The following is an 18617-nucleotide window of genomic DNA, read 5'->3' on the forward strand; positions in this document are numbered from 1 at the left end:
GCCCTCAAACTAATGAACAAATCTGGGCCCTACACTTACCTACGTAGCTTTTGCCATTTATTAATGTGAGAGTAGGGAAAGAGATATGGTGGAAAAATGAATATAATAATGCTGTCATACTTGTTGCAGTAGCTGCAAGAAACTCATAGGGCCACAAAAGCATTTTGAATGTAAAGGGTTACTCAAATGTTAAGCATAATTAAGTTTATTATACTTGATTTGTGGTCTTTCGGTGGATATTCTGGATACTTCTGGTATCCTATTTTGCCTAAACAAAGTGAGTTTATTACAGTTTGTGCCATTTTGTCTCCATTGGGTGGATACATGGAAGGTATACCTCACAGCTCTAGGATATCCCAGGGGGAGGAATTTTAATACTGGTCCCTCCAGTTTTATGATCAGACAAGCATTTGGTCTGGTGTAGAAAATGTTTCAGCTCTTGCATTTAATAATCAGGTAGTAAAGTTATGCCACTTAATTCTTTATCAAATGGATAAATACCCATAAATTGTTTCTCAAATTAAATTAATGCAAAAGAAGGCTTCTTGCCACTCAACTACTTTCTTCTCATCTTGCAGTTTCTTAATTCCACATTTTCTACTGCTGAGGGCTCCCCCGCTCCTGGGGTGCCTGACCTCTAGTCTTTTGGAAGCCTACCTGTATTCTGAGCTTTACTGTCAGGGACCTGATGCCATTTTTTTGCTGGCACTATCTTTTGAGCTCCTCAAAAGTACGTTATTAATGCTAGCAATAAAAAATACTTTCATGCAAAGCACATTTCTGGAACCTGGTAACAGTACAAAATCAAACCCAAAAAACAACAGACTGATAATATTTCTGTGATTATCCAGTTCCACCTGGCTTGGCTTTGATAATCCCCAGTGATAACAACAGTAGAAGCTGGAGGTGTTTGAGACAATCTCAGCGCATAGGATTACCCCGGCTAGTCTCAGTCCAGCTCCTTCTGCTAATCAAACCAGTGATGCAATCTTAGACCATTTTCCAGGAGCCACTTCTCTCTCCAGAGAGACAGAATACATTTAGTGCTTCTTACCCTGCCCTAGGTCCATGACTCCCTACCTTCTGAACAGTCACTGCTGCTAAGGAGCCCAGTGACCCTGTGGCATTCAGCCTCAACCCTGTAGTCTATTCCATCTTTGGTTTTTTTTTTTTGTTTTTCTTCTCTTTGCTGAATTGAATTGCAAATCCAGGCATGCCTCAGTGAAAGCACTTATATTTCTGATTTGCTTCCTGACTCCCCTCCTCCTCAGGGACAGCAAAAACCCTGAGGAAATGTAGTCAGCCTCAGTTAAGTCAAACCTCTGATCAGATTAGCTCCCTGTTTAATAAGACCAAGGTAGGCATTCCAGCTGCGCTCCATTCCATCTCACACAAGGAGAAGGATCAATGGCAGAAGACCCTAGTTTATGAATGTAACTTTGGGCCCTGTTTCTCTTGTTTTATCATGAGGTTTAGACCATAAGGTATATTGTGGGTTTCACTGGGGAGATTTAAAACATAAGAAGAAAGAACTGGAAATATTTATCTAGGGAATGTGACAAAAATGTGGACTATTAAAATGTGGGTCCTATTTACTCTTTTTAAACATTTAACCCTAACAGAACATGATTCTTTTGATAGCATTAAGTCATAGTCTTTCCACATCTTCAGCCCTCTGGCTTCCTTTCCTAATATGTAAAACATATTGGGATAACACAAGATAATTCTCAAAGTCCCTCTCTGTTTCAACACTCATAAAATCCTTGGACCCTAAATGGCTTTTATGGGCAAGATATTTTGAGGAAAGAATGAGGAGACCATAAGTAACATTACTCATTCATTCAACTACCCATATATTTGGCCAACATCTCATTCAGTACTCAGGTGAGGAAGCATGGTGTTTGACTCTAAAGAACTCCATTTAGTGGGGGAGATAGGGCCATAAGGAATCATCATAATCCAGTGTGGTCAGTACATTATCAAGACCGAACAGGGTATTCTGGGTATACAGAAGAGAGACTGTAATATCTATTACAGAAAGAAAAGTTGCCATGCCCTATTTACAAGCTCAGAAGAACCATAGGTGTCCCCACTTTTCTTAGCTCTCTCTTGGAGCTCTCATTGTTCGTTCTCCAGGCCTGCTCTGAGTCTTAACCCAGAGCCTACATTATAATCATTTTGCCTTACAGAAGGATAATAAATCACATAAATGATTTTAGACACCTTAAAATTTATGTTTACCCATAGCGGGCCCTATGAGATCTCAGAAAAGAGCCTGCTGAATCTGTCCTGGGTTACCTCCCAACCCAAATACATCATCAACAATGGCGGCTGGCCCAACCAAACTGATGTAGCTGGTTATCTATCTTACAAAAGAACAGGAAACCAGTAATATTTTAACATGTTACAATATCTGTTTTTGAAAACATACCAAAAACTATGACAGGTGGATTTGTTTCTAAATGCTTTGTTCTTCAATTTTGTAAGTTCATGTCAAGTGCTACATTCATCCTCAGGTGTAGTGCTAAGCCTTTTCTCTTTTGAGGGCAGTGTCCTTGTGCAGTAGAAAAAAAAATACCATATCATTAGGAGGGAGAGCTGGGGTTTAGTTTTGTCTCTGTCATTAACTAGCAAGGTGACCTAAGTCAGAGTATGTAAACTCAATCTTTTCTATGAAATGAAGTGGTTGGGTGAAATGATCCCCAAGTTTTCTTTCAGCTTTGAAAGAATAGTCTCCATTTCACTATGAGTCTCTGATAGTCTCTGATCCTGAGGCTGTTCACTGAATGTGCATAGTCAGCAACACAGGCTCAAAGCATAAGAAATGAGCATGGGTTCTCTGGGAAGCAGGCTCTGAGGTGGAGATTATCAAGCAAGTGGTTATTAGGGAATGCTCTTGGGATGAATCCCTAGAGAAGGGACAGAAGGGAAGCAGTACTGAGCAGTGGGACAAGTAGAGCTTTGATGCCGCCTCAGTGGAAAACACAGATGGGATAATTCTTCAGAGCCATCTTGAGTTGGAGAAGAGAGTTGGGCCTTTGATACCCTTGTGTTGAGGAGTTGTTGGTGCAGCCTGTGGTGAAGCAACTCTCTTGAGCCTAAATAATCTCCCGAAACAAGCAATAATTGAGTGCTTTCTGCCAGCAGCACTCCTGGTAGCTAGAAGAGTGAGTCCTTTGCTCCTAAAGGGGATGGTACATCACAGCATCCACCCAGGGTATCTGTGTGCTTCCACTCTCGTGAGCATCTGTGGAATATATGCAAAAACACCTAACACAGTAACTAGGCTCAACAGATGTTCATTCATCCATTCATCCATCCATTCTTTTATTCTTTTTTTCCCAGAGGTTACAGGAGAGAATCAGCTGGTGATTTCTCCTTTCATTAGCAAGAAAGGATTCTTATTTAAGGAAGAAGATTGGATCTATTAATTTTCTTCCAATCTGAAGCTTCCTCTGTTCTATGATTCTACACTAATTAGCAATAACAAATAGTAATTATTGCTCCATGGTTTACAGTGTTTTGAAATATGCTATTTCATGGGATCCTCACAACTAACTTGTGTGACAAACTAAGCCAGTATTAAGGGTCTCACTGTAGAGATGAAGAAACTGAGGATAGATCTGGTAATTTGTCCAAAACCAGGATGAGATGAAAGGAGACTTTGAATCCAGGTCTGCTGATTTCTGGTCTGGGGTTGTTTCCACAATGCCGGGGTCAGCAGGCACTCACAGGCTCTGAAGCAGCTGATAGGACCTGGCTTGGGGGCAGCCCGCCTTGCTGGCAAGTCTTCTCAGCTAAAACAGACCTATTAGGCAGCACCGGCTTCTAGAGTCAGTGAGTGTAGAGTCTATGGGCCCCTTCCTGGTGCTTTGGTTCCCCACACGCCAGCCCCCTATAGCTCATGGAGCCTGGGCAAAATCCTATGTATATACTGTTGGTAGACCCCTGAACTTGGTAATTTTATACACAGAGCAGCAGAGATTGTTCGCTATGACCTAGTGTGGGTTTATGGTGAAGAAATGATGATGTGACACCACCCCATAGACCAGTGCTTCTCAAACCTCAACTTGTGTTCTGATCACTTGGAGATCTTGTTAAAGTGCAGACTGTTTGAATCGGTCTGGGCTGGGGCCTGGGGTTCTTCATCTTAAGTGTGTGCCCAGGTTTTCCTCTCTCCCGGTGACAGTGAAGGAGCAGGAGGCTGGCTGAGGACAAAGCAAAAGCTGGCGCCTTGCACCCCCCCCCTTCACCCGCTCCCCTCCATATGTGTAGCATTCCTCAGGCACCCCTGACTGCCATAAAATGATAAATAGTTAACTTGCAGAGATCACAGTTCTGCAAGGTAGGAGTCTCCCCTGGTTTGCAAATGTCCTTGAGATTTACAACAAAGAAGTTACCTTATCAATAGCCCTAATGTCATCCTCCCCTCCATGAAAAACCAAAGGAGGCGGAGGTAGAAGGAAAAGTAAATACTTCTAAACCTAAATCTCATTAACAGGGATGCTTGATAGCAGGAATGTAACATTCCACCAGGAGACTCCCAATTGTGTTCAAACTATCAATCAATCAGCTCAGCCCCACCCGAAACTTGTTTGTATCTGTCTATAAAAATCCTGCACCGACCCAGCTCCGGACCTCTCCAGCGTTATCCGTTATCGGCAACGAGAGGCACAGAGGTCCAGGTTCGAACCTGCAATAAACGACCCTTGCTGATTGGCTTTGACTCACGTCTCTGGTGGTCTTTTAAGGTGGGGGTAATATTCAATTGGCATTTCAACAGAAACCCACAGTCTTTCATAGAAAGCTCGAGATTGGTCTCTGCTTTAAAGGCTGATCAGAGCCAGTGATTTGGAAGAAACAGGTCATAATTTTACTTATCTCTTTCACCTCTTTCTAGCCTCCATTCTTTCTAAGAAAGGAGGGAAGGAAGGAGGGTGGCAGAGAAGGGCGGGAGGAAGGAAGAAGAGAAAATCAAATTGACAATGTAAACACGTGGTCAGGATCAATTCAGCCAGAAATGCATCTGATGCTGGTAGCAGGTGCCATGACACTGAATTGGAGACTCCTCTTCTTTAGCAGAGTCAACATTATCCATTTTGTGAAAGAGAAATGGAAACCATATGGATGAAATCTGCAGACACTAAAGGGAAAGATGCTGCGGACAGCCCCTTGGGAGTAAAGGGAGCCCTTGGGGTTAGAAGCCCAGAGGAAAGCCCTGTGATTTGGTTAAACCAGCCCCATTTAATGGGCTGTGGCTGGGTGTTTAAGCAACAGAATGGCCCTCCCTGCAGTCCCTAGGGTGTCATTTACTCTTTGATGGTGTCTGTCCTGTAGAATCTGCATTCATTTCCTGGCTTTGCAGGCTGCTGGAGGGGGTGGGTGGAAGCAAATGCTTTTGAAGTGATTTCCTTGTTAAAACATTCAAATCACTTTTTCCTAAGGGGATGAAATATTTTCTGAATTTTCACTGTACAGTTTCTCCAAGCAATAGAAGGAGGGGGCAGGGGATGCAAGCTGGAAACAGCCTTAGTCAGGAACGTTCTCAGGGGTAATACCAGACAGGGTTGGGGGGAAGGGAGATTTTTCCTATAAGGCAAGAGCTCTAAAAGCAAGAAGAAGAAATATGAAAATCAGGGCCTGCTCACCACGGAAACACTGCCAGTGCAGTGGTGGACTAGGCATGTGAACGGAATATTTAAAACAGGCTTGGTCAGAGCCCTGAGAGCTATTCTGCGAAGAGCAGCGCCTCTCCAGTCCCCTCCTGTCTTCCTGACTCTCCAACCCTGTCCCAGAGCGGTAGTATTGGGTGGGGTTGAACTGATGCCAACAGCCATTGTCTGTCTGTGTTGGGGGGGGGGCGGGGTCCGGGCTGCGAGCCTCTGTGTGCGCATGCATGGTGGGGGAGGGGCGATGGCTGAGGCTTTCCAGGAGCCTGTGTCTCTGGAGATTTGGGGGAGAGCTGAGTTTAGGCCCTGGCGCCAGCCTTCCAGAGGGAAATCAGAAGCATGGTGCATAATTAAGCATCGCCCCCCCTAGGGCAAATGGGGAGAGTTTGCTCTCCCTGAACATCAGTCGGCCTGCAGAGATGAAAACCAGGAGCAAACAGCAGGATTCCCTGCATCCTGGCTCAGGATTCCTGAGGCCCTTGGTGTAAAAAGAAGGTGGTACCCTGAGCTGCTGTCACAGGTGCCACTAGCTGTCAATCTGAGCATCCTGGTCTCTTTAACATGGCGTTTTTTTTTTAGCCCACTTGTTTGATTTATCACAAAGAAATCATTCTATCCTTGAATATTGAAAACTGTGGCATAGAGAGACGCAGGGAGACAGAACAGGGATGTAGAACTTAAAGGAAATCTCCATGGAACTGGAAATAACTTAAAATTTAAAATAGCCAATTTTGCCAGAGCACTTGCCGTGTTTTAGTTGATTTGCATGTGTTCTTCTGTGGAGTTCTATAGCAGGCCCGAGGCAGGCACGGTGATTATCATTTCACAGATGAGGAAACTAGTACTCAGAGAGGCTGTGACCTCACCAAAGTCACACAATTAATAAGTGGCAGATTTGGGACTCAGTAAGAGATATTCCACATTGTGACAGCTCTCCAAATATGAGTCGTTCCATATCTTCTCCATATGGCAACTCTACCAGCCTAGAGTTTGTTTGGGATCTAGTTTGTTATTGTCTGCAGGAAATAGACTGACTCCACCCACTTTGTAATCCTGGGCCATTTCCTTGTTTGTTATCATCTCATTAGATTTATTAAAAAGACCAGAATTTCCCCTGTATGGGGTGGTTGCCTTCCCTGTCTTTCTACCCACTCTGATTTCCAGGAAACAACAGGGTGTCTGCATGCACCAGTGTTATAAAGGTGAAACCAGACTCTGGCTTTCACCTGTTCTAGTAGAAAGCAAGTGAGAGGCAATAGGGTAAATACCAGCATGGGCTTTGCAGTCAGACCTACTTGAATATTCCAGCCTGATTAAGCTTTCTAGGCCTCGGTTTGCTCATCTGTAAAACAGGAATAATAATACTTATCTCAGAGGGTATCCACGAGGATTAGAGAATGCATACGAAGTAGTCAGTAGAATGCAGTCTCAGAATGTTCGAGACTGCAATTTTTAAGTTCATAGACTTTGTAGTGGGACTCATGAAGCGAAGGTTTGACTTTGAGAGACTTTCAAGAATTCAGAGGTGATTGAAACTGCTGTTTGAATGAAAAACCTATATTTGCAACTCTGATTCTAAGTGTTTAGGAAATACCATAGAGCCAAGCCTTTGTTTAATGCATCAAGGCCTTCAATGGAAAAGATGCTCCGTATATTCCAGTTCAGTGGAGTAGGATGGGGAAAGTAGATGGGTAGTTGGTTGGATGCAAGTTATGGCAGGTAGGGGGATATGGTGCTGTGCCCTTTGACAACCACAACCCAATGTCTTTGGTATCCTCCTTTTTAGCTTTGCCTTAGGGACATACGTTAATATTCTTCTTTCTCATACCTTTTCCAGTACAATGTCAGCAGAGATAGATACTCTCACGATTATTGTCTTAGATATAATAAACTCTGCCTTTCTAGGGGTGTGAGAATCTTTGTTCTTAATAAAACCAAAAAGCAGTTGCCTAAATAGAACTTCCAGCTTTTCTGAGCTTTGGAGATTCCTTGAAGACTAATAATTTCTGAATTCACTGCCCTGCTCTTCTTGGCTTACATCTTTTTCTTCTTGAGAATTTACCAAGTCTACCTTCCTTACAGGTCTCATCCTATTTCTCTGCATAGACCAAGCTGTGCTTTCCTGGGTTCCCTGGCCACGGCCATGGTCACAGAGAGCTGTACCTTTAGCTCAGCAGGCTTGATCCTCAGCTTTAATGGAATTCTGTCTTTCAATGACTTCTCAATCCTTTATAAATTGTCCTATAAGATCCTCGTTTCTAAACTGGAGAAAGCAGAGAAACTCTATGTTCAGAACCTATAGGGATTTGAGATCAAGAGAGCTCTTTAGATCTGTTTACCTTGGAATTGATGACCAGTAAAACGTTTAGTTTAGATCATGATTGACTTGACGAGAAGAGCTGCCTATACCAACATGGAGGAGAGAAGCTTCAGTGAAGTGTGATATAAAAGTCATTGAGATCCCTATTAACCTTCAAGTTACTTTACTTTTATGGCATTGAAAGTGCTTTGTGATTATTGTTTATTTCCTCAAGTCCTGCATTAGAGATGCTCAATCAGATCAAACCAAATAGACCCAGAATCATTTTCTAGCTTTGTCCATTACTGGATCTGTGACCTCAGGCAAATTGCTTCAGTTTCCTCATTCTATAAAATGGCAAATATACTCCCTGTGTGATTGTGGTACAGAATAGAAATAATGGATGTAAAGTGGTTCTTGGTGCCTGATGTGTATTAGATGCACAATAAATGAGAGCTATTTATTATTTTAGTATTTATAGGCTGTTCCTCTGTTAAGCCACTCACTAAAATATGAATATGCCTCCTAGAAGGAGTAATACATTCCATTTATCAGTGTAACTAGCTTTCACCCTGGAAAACAAATAGGTTTTAAGGCACGAGAGAAGAGAAGGGTATTGAGGGCCATGGTCAAGGGAAATGGACAGCTATGGCAGGAAGGTAGAATCTAGATAGATACCGTGATGAGATTCTTGGGTAGCCAGGAAATAGCACAAGAGCCCTGGAAGCTTGGGAAGGGGTGGTGACCAAACTGGGAGTCACCCACAGATTATACTATAAACAGTCCCCTATCACTAACAATGGACTCATTGTACCCATGGTGATGGTGGTGGGAAGCGAGGTGGATCAGGCCACAGAATTCCTGGCTATAGGAAAGGTTCTTCATCACAGCTGTGACTCATGAAATCTTCCAAAAAACCCCATTATTGTCTGCTTTCTCCAGCTGCTGCAGAAGGGAGGTTGGTCAGAAACAAATTGGACATTTCTTAAAATGCTGTATGAAGACGAAAACTACACAGCACATGTATTCTTTTAGCTGGTCATTTGACCAATTGCTTGCTCATGGGAGACTGACTTTTGGAAAATTGAGCTAAAGACAGAATCTAAAGGACTCTCCTATTTCATCTGTATCAACTCTGCTTTTATCTATTTTATTTATAGAGTGGTTAAATTCTGTGAAATAATAGAAAATATATGTATTGGTCTTGATCTCCAGTTTCTAGCACAAAGCTAAAACCCTTATAATTTCCTAAGTGTTAAGAAGAGTAGGAATATTTTTCTGATATTTGGTCTTTGACTCCAGTTCCTGTTACAGAGCTTCTAAATCCCTTGGAAATTACAAATTGTCTTCTGCTCTAATGAGGTGACTCTTTGTGGGCTTCTAGATAGCTTTAGGATGGGAGCTGGTCTCCAGAATGATCAAGCCATGATTTGAAGGTTGGAACTTTCAGGTCTATTCCTCATCTACTGGGAAGAAGGGGGGCCTGGAGATTGAGATAAAGATCCTTTCTGCCTACACAATGAAGCCTCCATAAAAATTCCCAAAGTCACCAGGTTTGGAGAGCTTCTGGGTTGATGAGCAAGTCTACAGGCCAGAAAGGTGGCACACTTCAATGGCACAGGGACAGAAGCTCCTGAGCTCAGGACCTTTCTAGACCTCACCCTATCAATCTCTTCATCTGGCTATTTACTCATATTTTTTACTATAGCCTTGATAATAAACCAGTGACTGTAGATAAGTGTTTCTCTGAGTTCTATAAGCCATTCTAGTGAATTATCAAACCCAAGGAGGGGTTATGGGAGTCCCTATTTAGAGCCAGTTGGTCAAAAGTAAGGGTGACAGCCTACAACTTGCAATTATTGTCTGAAGTTGGGGCAGTCTTGTGAGTTTGAGCCCTTCAACTGTGGGATACCTCCTGACCCCAGGTAGACAGTGTCAGAATTGAATTGAATTATAGGATACCTAACGGTGTCAGAAAATTATTTGATACATAGAAGGCCCACACCTCTGGTGGCAGAAGTATTGTATGATAATTGTGTGAGTGTAAAGGAGAAAACAGGAGTGTTTTTAATAGATTCCCTTTTCCCTGTACCTGGGACACTATATTAGGGAAGGCTTTGTGTGGTGCTTCAAATTTGGATTTTTTTTTTTTTTTCCTATACCCAACGCAGGGCTTGAACTCGCAACCCCAATATCAAGAATTGCATGCTCTACCAACTCCAGCCAGGCATCCCTGTGTGGTGCTTCAAAATTGAAGACTATGATTTCTTTTTACTGTAGTGAGGTACAAAAAAGATGTTTCACCAGAAGGGTCAACCACCATTGATATATGATACGGTTTTATGAGCTCTATTCAGAGTTCAGGCTGCTGGAAGCCCTTCATCCCCTGCCCCCTCACTTTTCCAAAACCCTGAATTTTCCATCTGGTAGCCTATCAGAAATTCTCTGGAATTGGCCTAAAATAAAGATGTGGATGACTTTCTAGTTATATGGAGCATTCATCATGGAGGGTGGGAGTAGTAAAACCTTGCTGCCTTCCTGAGTCAAAGCAAAAATATCTGGAGGATTGAGAGTTTGCTGGGCCTAGTGAGCAACTTCCTAGTGAATTATCTGTGCTCTCACTCTAGTTTCTTCCTGAGTTGGATCCACAAACAGATTTATTTGCTTCTTATGCATTTTTTTAACTGAGTGATAAATTTAAAGAGCATTTTAAAGAACACCTGCCATGTTTTATCAAGGGGCTTTGATGCCTCTTAGGAACAAACTCAATCCCAGAAAAACCTCACAAGCAAAGGAACAGCCAAGGGAATACAACAGCCATCTGGAATGCCTGACCAAAGCAGGAGATATGCCCAGTTGTAGTACAGTAAGTGTGAAGTCTTTTTTTTTTTTTTTTTTTTAACTTGGCCTAGAATGTTGATTTAATTACATTTAAAATAAGAGAAAGAAAAAGAGTTCAGGATGCAATGTTCTCCACTTGTAATTGAGGGAAACAATCCATTTTAAGGAAACATCTGACCAAGGCCATTCAGAGAATTAACCTGATTGACCAGAGGGATACAAACAGAATTACCTAGAATATAACTTGAAGCATTAGGATTCTACAAATAATTATATTATCATTTATAGCAGTTCTTGGCATTGTTATACTTAATCCTCATCACAAACATGCCAAATGGGCATTGAACTTCCTATTAGTTAGATGAAAAGAAAGATAAAATATATCCAGTATTGACCTAAGTTTATAAAACCAACGAATGGAAGAACTTGGATTTGAACTTAAAGCTTTTTCTCCTCTCACAATGTCACACTGACTTCTTACTTGCTTATTCTTTATTTCACACAAAGTAATTGCTGTTTTGTTATTAACCATGTATTCTAATTATTCGTACGACGTTCATTTAACCAACATTTGTTGGAAACCTCCTATTTTCCAGGGATTATAGGAGATACAACAATTCATAAGGCAAAGCCCCTCATTTCAGAGTTTACAGTCTGATAGGGAAATAATTGCAACACAAGGCAGAATGTAAAATATGCCAAGAGAGAAGTATGGGTTTCTGCTTCTCTATTCCTCCTTCCCACAGATAATCAATAATTAATCCCACTTTGTATTTTGCTCATACCTGCCTTCCAAGCACACCAAATGCTTTGCATATATTATCTTGTCAACACTCCCAGTAGTAGAACAGCTTCATAGTTCAATTCTGTACACCTATCACTTTGTAAAACTGTGTGCAGACAGCCTCACCCTTTCTCATGTCAGAGCAGTGACACGGCGAATCATGATAGCGCCAGTGATCCCAAGGATGCGGCACCAGCACCAGGGGTCACACACCTCAGTGTTACTTAGATGTACATGGGCACACAGTCCAATTTTCTTTTTATAGATTATGGACTGATAATCCAGTCAGTAGGGCACTAGTGGGGGAGAAAATGAAAAGAATGAAGAAATTTTATTCCTTTTGGACAGTTGCAGAAAGCAAACCCCAAAGGCAAGTTAAGGGGCACCAGGAGCATCTGAATGCTGAGTTCTAATGAAGGCAACCACATATGGTACCGTGTGCTTTGCTTTCATTATTTCACTTAGCCTCTGCATCTTGCAGTCCAAAAGGGTTGTACTTACCTGTGGGCAAGCACTCGTGTTATCTCCATTTCTTTATGGGTGAAGGAACTGGAACTCAGGTCGGTTCAGTGACTTGAGTTGACTTAGGCCACATAGTTAGCCTAAAATGAACAGAAGTTCAGTCACAAATCCGTTTCTTGAAAGCTCTGGTTCTAACAGCTATGTTCTCCCCCTTCTCAGCTTTGGTCGAATCAAGGAAAGCTGTATATATGGAGGTTGGATGCCTGGGAAGGCTGGGGCAAGAACAGGAAGACAGGAATTGGGAAACACTCGGGTTTAAGGTGATGTCATGTATAGTCTAACAGTAAGAATGGCTGAAATGATGGAAACCTTTCTCAAGCTATCTTAAACCATAGGGGAACTTTTTGGCTCAGGGAATCAAACTATGGCACTAGTGGGAGAATGGTCCTGTGGTCTTCATCTAGAGAAGGGAAGGCCTCAGCTCTCTATCTCTGTCTCCCCATACTTGAGGTCTGATCCTCTCTTTTCACTAATACCAGCTTTCTCCATGAGGCTGCAACCATGTCTAGAAGCTGACTCAGGAGTTTATCTTTACAGCTCCATGACTTGCGAGGAAAAAGAGCTGTTCCCATTAATTTGATTTAGGAAAATTTATGACTGGTTTTGCCTACACTATTTACCTCCCTATTAGAATTTTACCCCAACCGACCAGAGGGCAGGAATGGGAGAACTGCTTCCTTTCCTAGGAGAGGAAAAAGAGATGTTTGACTCACAATAACATATACCTCCTACAAGCAGAAATCAGATCAGACATCAGAATAACAGACATCAGAAACTAACCACAGATGGAAATTACACCTTAAAATCAGGTTTTATTTTTCCTTCCTAATAAAGCTTCCTCCTTCCAGAAGATGATCCATGCCAAACCAGGATCTACAACATCATAGACTCACAGAATCCTCCTATCTCCTATCTCTCCCCATTGCATAATATGATCTATCCACATTATTCTTCCTTTGGCCACTTTTTGTATGTACCAAGCTGTTTCCTTGTTAGAGTATACTAGCTGTTCCTCTGCAATGATTTCCCCCAGATAGATGTTCAGGTCTCAGCTCAAATGCCACCTCCTGATACAGGACATCTCAAACTACCTTTTTATTATAAGGCAACCCCTGGCGAGTTTTATCTTGTCATAAACATTACTGACCTTCTCATTCCTCTCTTTTCTCCTCTCCTCTCTTTTCTTCACTGTTTAGCTTCCCTAAAATATGAGTTCTCTGGGAGCACAGATCTTTTCTGTCATCGTGCCCATTGTAATGTTTGGCATACTGTGCAGGTCCTTAATACATATTTGTTGAATAATTGATGAATTTTAGACTTCAAAGAGACCACAGCATTTAACTTGGTGATTTGTACATAAGAGGGTCTTTAGACATGTTTCTGAATAAATGAAAAATAGGAGAATCCAGGAAACCTATATATTTTGTTCAAATTGTGGTGGGAATTTGCTGAATTTATGTAGTATAACCAAGACTTCAGATCTTCACACCAAGGGTGAATGGCAAAGAACCACCTTTCCCTTCTGCATTCTTATTAGGTGTCTGAGCTGTGTGAATGATACTTTGGTAACGACTGGCTTCTCACTTGGCTGTTCATTTATTGAGCAATGTCATATGGTACACACCAAGCCACCTGCTTTACATAGTTTAGCTCTAATTCTGAGAGTTAAAGTAGTAGGTAACTTGCCCAGGGCCCAAAGATTTATAAAAGGTAGAAATAGAAGTGTTCCAAACATGTTCTAGCACATCAAGAAGATCTCAGATTGTGTATTTGGTCAGCTCTAATGGTTAATATCTGCCACAAACCCATCTCATTTTGATCTATGCCTGGCATGTTTGTGAACAGATGAAACTCAGTTCGTGGTTGTCCCTGAGGTCTTTGTCTCTTAGGACTGGTTGAAAAGTATCCCCAGAAGCACATCATTATGTCCCTAGGACATGTTAGAGATGTAAACTCTGAGGTTTCATTCTTGATCCACTAAATCAGAAACTCTGGGGATAGGTCTAGCAATCTGTTTTAAACAAGTCCTCCAGGTGATTCTGATTCACACTCATGCTTGGGAATCGTTGCTTTAAGGGTATCTTTTGAGAAGCCAGGTAATTTCATCCGAGGGTACCTAAGTATTGACGGAGAATTCTAGAGCCCAGTACTGGGAATGAAAAATGGGGGTCGCGTGACAAACTGTCCTGGTTTGTCCAGGACCTTAGGGGTTTTTAGTTTTAAGACTTGGACAGTCTTGGGCAAACTCAGATAAGTTGGCTCCTGTATTAGTTTTTTTTTTTTTTTTAATTGCTACCATAACAAATTACCACAAACTTATAGCTTAAAACAACACATTTATTATCTTTTCGGTTCCATTGATCAGAACTGCAATGCGGGTCTCACTGGGCTGAAATCAGATTGTAGCAGGACTGTTTTTCTTTCTGGAGGTGTGAAAAGAATCCATTTCATTGCTTTTTCCAGTTTCTAGAGGGACCCTTCCTCTGTCTTCCAAGGCAACAATGTTGCATTTTCTGGGACCATTCTTTGCAGCCACGTGGGTCTCTGGCTATAGCCAGAAAAAGTTCTCTTGTTTTAAGAACCCATGTGATTGGGTAGGGCCTCCCTCAAGATCCTTATATTTGCCAAGTCCCTTTCATGTCAGCGAACATACTCACAGGTTCCAGGGAATAAGATTCAGACATCTTTGTGAAGCCAGTATTCTGCCTCCCACAGTTAACCATAACTGGAAGCCAAATTTTCAGAAGTAAATACAGAATTTTTAGTAAGAAAACCAGTAAAGTCCTAGGCAGAGCCAATACAAGTTGATCCCTTCACTGGAGTGAGAGAGGGCAGAGAAGAGCCATCTTCCTGTGGTGGCAGCCACATCATTAAGTGGAGAAGGAGACTCTGAACTAGGCAGAAGTCAAAAGCAGGCAGATCTGTTTTTTTTGAGTCACTTGTTCTGTAATTTTTGTGGAACCTGATTCCAACTTTCTCTTTTTCATGCTTGTGACATGATCTCCCATCTGTAGACATTTTCGTGTGTGTCAAGTATAACAATACTAATTTATTATTAGTCACTAACCATGGGTAATTCACTGTTGCTTATAAAATGCTACATTAACCACTGATACCATTTAGTTATCAAGTTTTGATGGTAGCGAAAACAAATCACAACTTTAATTGTCTGAATCTGCCTCTGTGTGTGTGACCAGCATGTGATCAGGGCCTTGCTGAGTCCTATGGAGAACCGGTAAAAGATGTTCATGGGAATGCGGCTGTCATAGTAGCTCTTGCAGGGAAGTAATGTTCCATGAGTATTTTATTGTGTATGGTATATAGGAAAGATTTGTTTGTTCTGTGTAAATATCTGCCTGTCTCTGGTTCTGCCATCTCTTTAGATGAAATGCAACCAAACAAAATGCCTTTGAGAATAGCTAGAAATGGATGCGTGGATAGAGCATTGGTTATGCCGCTGAAGTTTTGTGACTTTAATATAAACATGGGTATATGAAACCAATCAGTGTCTCCTTCATGGTGACCAGAAGGCTGGGAATGGAATGGAGTGAGGGGTTGGCCCCTGTGAAGTCATAGGTATGGTTTTACTTTACATTATGATATAGATGCTTCTCTGTAAAGGGGAGAGCACAGTCCTGGAGTAAAGATAGACATACAAGTACTCAGATCCCAAGTCCATCCCTTATTAGCTGTGTGACCTAAGGGACATTTCTTATCTTTGTGAGCTTTGTTTTTCTCAGTCTTAAAAAAAAGGATAATGAGACCTTATATTTGTTGTGAAGATTAAATAATAGTATTATACATTAGGTGTCTGGTACAGAGTGGCACAAGTAAATGGCAATTATTAACATCATTAGTTCACTTCTCAAAGATACCTCCAATAACAGTTGAGTGTTTATAAAGGTATTTTTAGTGCAGAAGTAGCTATTTTCACTCCTTGAATGCCATTCATTCAGTTTGCTTTCTATTCTGTGTAAGGCTGAAATGGATGGCATAAAATTAATAAATGAAGAATCTGTATCTTCCAGCAACCACAGTCTTCCTGGAGAGATGACGCTTGCTTGAACTGGAGGAATTGATGAATGACATTTGGAGGAGAAGAGAGCACAGTACCCTTCTAGAACAGCATGAACTGAACCAAAGCACAGAGGTAAGATGCAACCCTGGTCTGTGTTGGGAATGACATGTAGTTTGGTATTGCTGCAATGTAAGTATATCAAGAAAGAAGTAGTAAGAGCTGTGGCTAAAGATACAGCTGAAGCATGAAAGAACTCCATGATGGCAGGGAGCTGGGACATTATCTGTGCATGATGGGGATCAATTGATGGGTTTTTTAAATTTTTTTTTTTAAGATTTTTATTTATTTATTTGAGAGAGAGAGACAGTGAGAGAGAGAGCATGAGAGGGGGGAAGGTCAGAGGGAGAAACAGACTCCCCTTGGAGCTGGGGGACTTGATCCCGAAATCCTGGGGTCATAACCTTAGTGGAAGGCCATTGCTCAACCAACTGAGCCACTCAGGTGCCCCCAATTGATGGTTTTAAGTGGGGAATGATGTGATCTAGCTCTCAAAATATCACTCCAGCCAGTCTATAGAGAAGAGATTGAGGGAGAGGAAATGTAAAAGTGAAATTGGGGAGATCAGTGAAGAGTCTCTAACAGTTATGGTATCTGCATTAAACAGAAACCGACTAAGGTACCTCATGTGACTTCAACTAAAGAACTAAAATAGTGAGTGTGAGCAGAGTTAAGAGAGGCACCAAGCCTGAGAAAGCATGCTAGAATTAGCAACAGTGGCAATCATTACCAACCCCAGTGGCAATCATGGCCACCCCTGTCACGTTCAAGGGACGGGAATAGTGAGAGTTGGAGTCATGGAGAAAGAGGACTGTGATAGGAGTTGTAGGAGTTGGGCTCCCAAGAAGTTGACCCTAGAGGAGGATTCGTGCACAAGTGATTTATGCAGCAAGTGCTTCCAGGAGGAACTAGTAAGGAGCAGGGGAAGAAGCCATGCATAGGTACTATTTCATCAGCATCTGGTGGGAAGAAATTATTTCTTTCCATGAGTTAGGAGTCAGAAGGCTTGGTGCCAGTCTTCTGCCACTAAGTGACTCAAAGTCCCTGGCTTTTAGTTTGATTGTCTATAAAATGGAGAAAGTGCATCCTTACATAGTCATCATGGAAATGAAATAAGGAAGTATGAGGGTTTTTTAAGGGAGGTATGCCAATGTAGGGTGCAATGACATAGAGAAGTCATAGATGTTTTAGCCTGAGTGATCTAGGTAATGTGAGTTTAGACCTAGGACCACACATGGAGGCTGGTCTTCAGTCTTCTGGGCCTCATGTTTATGCTCTAGGCCTGATGTAAACAGTCTTTGAATTAGTTTCTGGACACTAATCTATTTTTTTATGACTAATAGAAAAGATCCCGCCAAACGAATTTTTAATTTTTTATAATGGTGGTTAATTTTGGAGATTTCTGTCTTTTAAAGTGGATACAATACCTGAATGATGGATATAGGTACAAATTACTATGATTATTGTATTTTTAAAAGGCAATTTATCTGATGTTGATTCATTATCACTATATGGGCTCTGTTGACCGACAATATTGTTATCTTGCTATTGGAAGTCTGATGGTATATCTCAAATGAATAGAATTGCTGCCTTCTAAAATGATTTTAAAATCTAATTATTGTCATTATCACTATTTTACATTCCCTAAACTTTTCTATAAACATCTGGGTTATAGAATAGTTTCTCACTAATGATAACATCTAAAACACTGTGAAATAGTTTGGCAAAACTTTTTGCTGTAGAAGACCTTGTCATTATCTGGATGTTGAGGAGACAGGCAGCATAGCAAGGAAGGTGTCCGTTGGGGTATCTGATTCCATTGTGATCGGACACACAAGTTACTTCCTGCGATGACAGCAGGAAATACTGGTAACCTTGGCAACACTGGCGGCCCTTCCCATCCTTTTAAAATTGAAATAGCTGTTGCTAGGAAACATCCTAAAGCAAAAAGAGGGGAAAAGAAGGGAGCAGGAGAATGAGAGAAATGTGAATGGGAGGGGGAGAGGGGATGAAAGGGAAGGAGAGAAAATAAAGAGAATGAAAAAGGAGGATAAAAGAAAAATAATGAGTGGTGTTTGAAGGGTTGGCTTCTGGACATGAAAGAGGCTGTTGAATTATTGCCAAAATTAGAGAACATGGAGTGAGGGTAAAAGTAGAATATTAGTTCCTGACTTACTGAAAATCAATAATTCATACTCCATTTTGACTTTGACTTTTCTCAAGCAAGCTACTTATCCTTGATGCGGGTGTTTTCCTCCTGCCTCAAAAGGGAAATGTTTGTCAGCTCTCTTGCCTTTAGCCAAACCTCTATCAGCATTCTTTCTTCTGATACCTCACTTGTCCACTAGCCTGAAAATGACATATCTGCAGAGAAGAGCATTCTTTTAAAATGCAGTGAATGCTCCCCTGTCAAGAGGGCACAGCCAA

At 41.5% G+C, this 18617-nt stretch overlaps 1 long non-coding RNA gene across 1 annotated transcript in view; it reads left to right on the forward strand.

The window, feature by feature from the left end:
- The window catches only part of LOC123394387, a 235800-nt gene that overhangs the window by 61202 nt on the left and 155981 nt on the right, over positions 1 to 18617 (forward strand). Inside the window, exon 2 of the long non-coding RNA XR_006609098.1 lies at positions 16144 to 16265. This is a non-coding gene — a long non-coding RNA (uncharacterized LOC123394387). The remainder of the gene's footprint in view (positions 1 to 16143; positions 16266 to 18617) is intronic.

The sequence above is a fragment of the Mustela putorius genome, unplaced genomic scaffold (genome assembly GCF_011764305.1).
Source record: "Mustela putorius furo isolate JIRA1106 unplaced genomic scaffold, ASM1176430v1.1 tig00003834_pilon_pilon_pilon, whole genome shotgun sequence".
In the NCBI taxonomy this organism is placed as follows: domain Eukaryota; kingdom Metazoa; phylum Chordata; class Mammalia; order Carnivora; family Mustelidae; genus Mustela; species Mustela putorius.